General features: G+C 62.7%; 1 non-coding gene across 1 annotated transcript; it reads right to left on the minus strand.

Moving 5' to 3' along the window:
- Positions 1-2,233: 2,233 nt before the first annotated feature.
- LOC131863205 (5S ribosomal RNA) lies at positions 2,234-2,352 on the minus strand. Its single transcript, XR_009362137.1, has one exon. It is a non-coding gene; the product is annotated as a 5S ribosomal RNA (ribosomal RNA).
- Positions 2,353-6,545: the final 4,193 nt, after the last annotated feature.

The raw sequence follows: 6,545 nt of genomic DNA on the forward strand, positions 1-6,545 counted from the left end.
GCACCAGCATTCCCTTTTTCTCACTATCTTTCAAAACGGAAATTTTAAAATCTCGTTTTTTTTTTGCCTTTTATGGAAATTAGTGAAGGCATCGCATCAAAGGTGCGCACCTCGCTGCCCACCTTGGTGTGCTCCGAGGTGCCCACCACGGTGCGCAACGCCGGTGCGAACCCGGGAGCGCCCCGATGTGTGCTCCAAGGTGCGGCGTGCACGAAGTCGGACCCCGGTTTGCCCCGGGTGCGCACCTCGCGTGCACCTTGGTGCGCACACCTTGGCTGGGTTGCGCGGCCTGGTGGGCACCATGGTGCGCACCAAGGAGCGCTCCGAAGTGTGCTCCAAGGTGCGGCGTGCACGAAGTCGGAGCCCGGTTTGCCCCGGGTACGCACCTTCGCCGGGGTGGGCACCTCGGCTGGGTTGCGCGCCCTGGTGCGCACCAAGGAGCGCTCCGAAGTGTGCTCCAAGGTGCGGCGTGCACGAAGTCGGAGCCCGGTTTGCCCCGGGTGCGCACCTCGCGTGCACCTTCGGCGGGGTTGCGCGCCCTGGTGGGCACCATGGTGCGCACCAAGGAGCGCTCCGAAGTGTGCTCCAAGGTGCGGCGTGCACGAAGTCGGAGCCCGGTTTGCCCCGGGTGCGCACCTCGCGTGCACCTTCGGCGGGGTTGCGCGCCCTGGTGGGCACCATGGTGCGCACCAAGGAGCGCTCCGAAGTGTGCTCCAAGGTGCGGCGTGCACGAAGTCGGAGCCCGGTTTGCCCCGGGTGCGCACCTCGCGTGCACCTTCGCCGCGGTGGGCACCATGGCGTGCACGAAGTCGGAGCCCGGTTTGCCCCGGGTGCGCACCTCGCGTGCACCTTCGCCGGGGTGGGCACCTCGGCTGGGTTGCGCGCCCTGGTGCGCACCAAGGAGCGCTCCGAAGTGTGCTCCAAGGTGCGGCGTGCACGAAGTCGGAGCCCGGTTTGCCCCGGGTGCGCACCTCGCGTGCACCTTCGCCAGGGTGGGCACCTCGGTGCGCACACCTTCTCAATGTTTTCTTGCCTTTTCTGGAAATTGGTGAAGGCAGCGCATCAAAGGTGCGCACCTCGGTGTGCTCCGAGGTGCGAACCCGAGAGCGCTCCGAGGTGCCCACGAAGTCGAAAGTCGGGTTAATTGCATTGTTTTCCCCGGGTGCGCTCCGAGGTGCGCAACATCGGCGCGCACCAAGGAGGGCTCCGAAGTGTGCTCCAAGGTGCGCACGATGGCGTGCACCTCTGGTGCGCACGATTCGGAGCTCGGTTTGACCGGGGTGCGCACACCTTGGCTGGGTTGCGCACCTTTTGTGCGCTCCAAGGTGCGCACGAAGTCGGAGCTCGGTTTGCCCCGGGTGCGCACCTTCGCCAGGGTGCGCACCTTGATGCGCACGCCTTGGCTGGGCTGCGCACCTTGGTGGGCGCCATGGTGCGCACCTTTCGTGCGCTCCAAGGTGCGCACGAAGTCGGAGCTCGGTTTGCCCCGGGTGCGCACCTTGGTGGGCGCCATGGTGCACTCCGAGGTGCCCAAGATTGGTGCGCACCAAGGAGCGCTCCGAAGTGCGCTCCAAGGTGCGCGCGAAGTCGAAAGTTGGGTTAATTGTCCGGTTTGCCTCGGGTGCGCACCTTGCGTGCACCTTCGCCAGGGTGGGCGCCTTGGTGCGCACACCTTGGCTGGGCTGCGCACACCTTGGCACCCGCGTTTCCTTCATTTTAAATTTTTTTTTTTTACAATCTCTCAAGTGGGAAATTCTATAATCTCAACTTTTTTTGCCTTTTCAGGAAACTTTTGAATGGAGCGCATCATTGGTGCGCTCCGAAGTGTGCTCCAAAGCTCTCTCCAGCTGCGTGCACCTGCCCCGGCCGCGCACCCGGCCCCGCCCAGCTTCGCTCACCTGTCCCGGGCGTCTGGTGCGGAACCTTAGAGTAAGAAACATCACCGTGCACCTTGGCCAACGTGCGCGACTCGACCGAGCGCGCACTGGCCGAGGTGCACACCGATTTCACCTGGGTGCGCGCGCAGCACCTCGAGCGCACCGGGGTGCGCGCACAACGCCCGGGTTGCACCGTGGCCTGTGTGCTCGGGGCGCCTCGGGTGCGCGCTCGGTGTCGCCCCCGCGCGCGCGGTAGTGCGGGCAGCGCACCCCGGCCCGGCCCGGCCCCGACGAGAACGCAAACGGGCAAAAGGTTTATTCAAATAGCATTGCGATGCCCGGCGAAAAACTAAAAAAGGGTGCAACACCGGGACTTCCCGGGAGGTCACCCATCCCAGTACTACTCCGGCCCAAGCGCGCTTAACTGCGGAGTTCTGATGGGATCCGGTGCACTAACGCTGGTATGATCGCACCCGTTATGAGCTTGTCGCAGTGTGTACTTAGCAAACCGCGACCCACGTGCGAATCCACCCCGGCCACCCACCCCCGTCGAGGTGCACACCCTCCCTCGCGAAGTGCGCCCCGTTCGCCAAGTGTGAGCCCTGCCCGGGTGCGCGCACCTTGCTAGGGCGTCGGGTGTGCACCCGGCCCGGCCTACGTGCGTGCACCTGTAGGGGGCGTCGTGTGCGTGCAGTGTCCCGTCTGCAACGCGGTGCCCACACACCACCTCGGGCGCAACGCCCTGCGCTCACATGTGGGCCGAGTGCACCTTGGTGCATGTTCGGGGCGCCTCGGGTGCACGCTCGATCTTGCCCCGGTGCACCAAGGCGCTCGGTTTGCCCCGGGTGCGCACTTGGTGCAAGGTGGGCACCCAAAATAGGGATCAAGCACCAAAACACAAGTTTCGGGATGCAAAATGGGACCCAAGGACCACAAATGCGTTCCAAGACCCATGATGGGTCCACGAGAACAAAAATGTGTTCCGAGACTTAATAAACAAATATTGGGTTTTAGGAGAAGAAACATGCTCTGATGCCCAAAACGAGAATCGACCCCGAAAAGGCCACAGGCCAAAAGTGGGATGCGAGACAAAAAAAAATGGGACCCGAGGACCAAAATTGGGTTCCCAGGTCGAAGACAGGGCAACCGGACAAGAAACGACCTCTAAGGCTCGAAATGAGTCCCGACGACTAAAACTTGACAAGAAGCACCCATCAGGCACCCAACTCGACACCCATGGGATGCCGACCCACCCGGGCTTCCACCTAGCACACCTTGGCACCCACCCACCCTCGCACCCAACCTCGCACCCAACTTAGCACCTTTGAACCCACATTGGCACTCACCCTGACCCTGGCACCTTGGAACCCACATTGGCACTCACCTTGACCCTGGCACCCACCTTTGCACTCACCTTGGGACCCACCCTGGCTCCCACCTCGGCACCCACCCAGACACCCACCTTGGTTCCTTGGCACCCACCTTGGATCCTTGGCACCCACCCCGACACCCACCTTGGCACGCAACTTGGCTACTTGCCACCCACCTTGGCTCCTTGACGCCCACCCCGACAACCACCCCGTGACCTACCCTGGCTAGGGTTGGTGCACACCCACCCTGGTGCCCACCTTGGCACCCACCCTATGACCCACCTTGGCACGCACCTTAGTACCCACCCCGTTACCCACCCTAGGACCCACCCCGTGACCCACCTTGGCCAGGGTGGGTGCCTTGGTGCGCACAACTTGCCTGGGCTGCACACCAGGGCGGGCTCAAGATGGCACCCGCGTTCCGTTTTTTTCACTATCTTTCAAAACGGAAATTTTAAAATCTCATTTTTTTCTTTTTTTTGCCTTTTCTGGAAATTAGTGAAGGCAGCGCATCAAAGGTGCGCAATGCTGGTGCGAACCCGGGAGCGCTCCGATGTGTGCTCCAAGGTGCGGCGTGCACGAAGTCCGAGCCCGGTTTGCCCCGGGTGCGCACCTCGCGTGCACCTTCGCCGGGGTGAGCACCTTGGCTGGGTTGCGCGCCCTGGTGCGTACCAAGGAGCGCTCTGAAGTGTGCTCCAAGGTGCGGCGTGCACGAAGTCGGAGCCCGGTTTGCCCCGGGTGTGCACCTCGGGTGCGCACCTCGCGTGCACCTTCGCTGCGGTGGGCACCTTGGCTGGGTTGCGCGCCTTGGTGGGCACCATGCAGTGCACGAAGTCGGAGCCCGGTTTGCCCCGGGCGCGCACCTCCGCCAGGGTGGGCACCTTGGTGCGCACAACTTGCCTGGGCTGCGCATCAGGAAGGGCTCAAGATGGCACCCGCGTTCCGTTTTTTTCACTATCTTTCAGAACGGAAATTTTAAAATATCGTTTTTTTTTGCCTTTTCTGGAAATTAGTGAAGGCAGCGCATCAAAGGTGCGCAACGCTGGTGCGAACCTGGGAGCGCTCCGATGTGTGCTCCAAGGTGCGGCGTGCACGAAGTCGGAGCCCGGTTTGCCTCGGGTGCGCCCTGGTGGGCACCATGGTGCGCACCAAGGAGCGCTCCGAAGTGTGCTCCAAGGTGCGGCCTGCACGAAGTCGGAGCCCGGTTTGCCCCGGGTGTGCACCTCGGGTGGGCACCTTGGTGCGCATGCCTTGCCTGGGCTGCGCACCAGGGCGGGCTCAAGATGGCACCCGCGTTCCTTTTTTTTCACTATCTTTCAAAACGGAAATTTTAAAATCTCATTTTTTTTTGCCTTTTTCTGGAAATTAGTGAAGGCAGCGCATCAAAGGTGCGCACCTCGCTGCCCACCACGGTGCGCAACGCCGGTGGGCACCCGGGAGTGCTTCGAAGTGTGCTCCAAGGTGCTGCGTGCACGTTGTCGGAGCCCGGTTTGCCCCGGGTGCGCACCTCGCGTGCACCTTCGTCGGGGTGGGCACCTTGGCTTGGTTTGCCCCGGCTGCGCTCCGAAGCGGGGTTATTGGAGCGCCGCCTCTTTTTTTGTCGGAGCGTTTGGTGGGGTTTCTCGCATTGGCTCTTCCGAGGCCCGGTTGCCACCCTGGCGCGCACGAAGTCGGAAGTAGGGTTAATTGCCCGGGTGCGCACCTTTGCCAGGGTGGCACCTTACCTGGGCTGCGCACCAGGGCGGGCTCAAGATGGCACGCGCGTTCCGTTTTTTTCACTATCTTTCAAAACGGAAATTTTAAAATCTCCTTTTTTTTTTGCCTTTTCTGGAAATTAGTGAAGGCAGCGCATCAAAGGTGCGCACCTCGCTGCCCACCTTGGTGTGCTCTGAGGTGCGCACCCGGGAGCGCTACGAAGTGTGCTCCAAGGTGCGGCGTGCACGTTGTCGGAGCCCGGTTTGCCCCGGGTGCGCACCTCGCCTGCACCTTGGCCGGGGTGGGCACCTTGGCTGGGTTTGCCCAGGGTGCGCTCCGAAGCGGGGTTACTGGAGCGCCCCCTCTTTTTTTGTCAGAGAGTTTGGTGGGGTTTCTCGCATTGGCTCTTCCCAGGCCCGGTTGTTGGGTGCGCTCCCACCCTGGCGCGCGCGAAGTTGGAAGTTGGGTTAATTGCCCGGGCGCGCACCTTCGCCAGGGTGGGCACCTTGGTGCGCAAACCTTGGCTGGGCTGCGCACCAGGGCGGGCTCAAGATGGCACCAGCATTCCCTTTTTCTCACTATCTTTCAAAACGGAAATTTTAAAATCTCGTTTTTTTTTTGCCTTTTATGGAAATTAGTGAAGGCATCGCATCAAAGGTGCGCACCTCGCTGCCCACCTTGGTGTGCTCCGAGGTGCCCACCACGGTGCGCAACGCCGGTGCGAACCCGGGAGCGCCCCGATGTGTGCTCCAAGGTGCGGCGTGCACGAAGTCGGACCCCGGTTTGCCCCGGGTGCGCACCTCGCGTGCACCTTGGTGCGCACACCTTGGCTGGGTTGCGCGGCCTGGTGGGCACCATGGTGCGCACCAAGGAGCGCTCCGAAGTGTGCTCCAAGGTGCGGCGTGCACGAAGTCGGAGCCCGGTTTGCCCCGGGTGCGCACCTTCGCCGCGGTGGGCACCATGGCGTGCACGAAGTCGGAGCCCGGTTTGCCCCGGGTGCGCACCTCGCGTGCACCTTCGCCGGGGTGGGCACCTCGGCTGGGTTGCGCGCCCTGGTGCGCACCAAGGAGCGCTCTGAAGTGTGCTCCAAGGTGCGGCGTGCACGAAGTCGGAGCCCGGTTTGCCCCGGGTGTGCACCTCGGGTGCGCACCTCGCGTGCACCTTCGCTGCGGTGGGCACCTTGGCTGGGTTGCGCGCCTTGGTGGGCACCATGCAGTGCACGAAGTCGGAGCCCGGATTGCCCCGGGCGCGCACCTCCGCCAGGGTGGGCACCTTGGTGCGCACAACTTGCCTGGGCTGCGCACCAGGAAGGGCTCAAGATGGCACCCGCGTTCCGTTTTTTTCACTATCTTTCAGAACGGAAATTTTAAAATCTCGTTTTTTTTTGCCTTTTCTGGAAATTAGTGAAGGCAGCGCATCAAAGGTGCGCAACGCTGGTGCGAACCTGGGAGCGCTCCGATGTGTGCTCCAAGGTGCGGCGTGCACGAAGTCGGACCCCGGTTTGCCCCGGGTGCGCACCTCGCGTGCACCTTGGTGCGCACACCTTGGCTGGGTTGCGCGCCCTGGTGGGCACCATGGTGCGCACCAAGGAGCGCTCCGAAGT

Source organism: Cryptomeria japonica, unplaced genomic scaffold (assembly GCF_030272615.1).
Source record: "Cryptomeria japonica unplaced genomic scaffold, Sugi_1.0 HiC_scaffold_58, whole genome shotgun sequence".
NCBI lineage: Eukaryota > Viridiplantae > Streptophyta > Pinopsida > Cupressales > Cupressaceae > Cryptomeria > Cryptomeria japonica.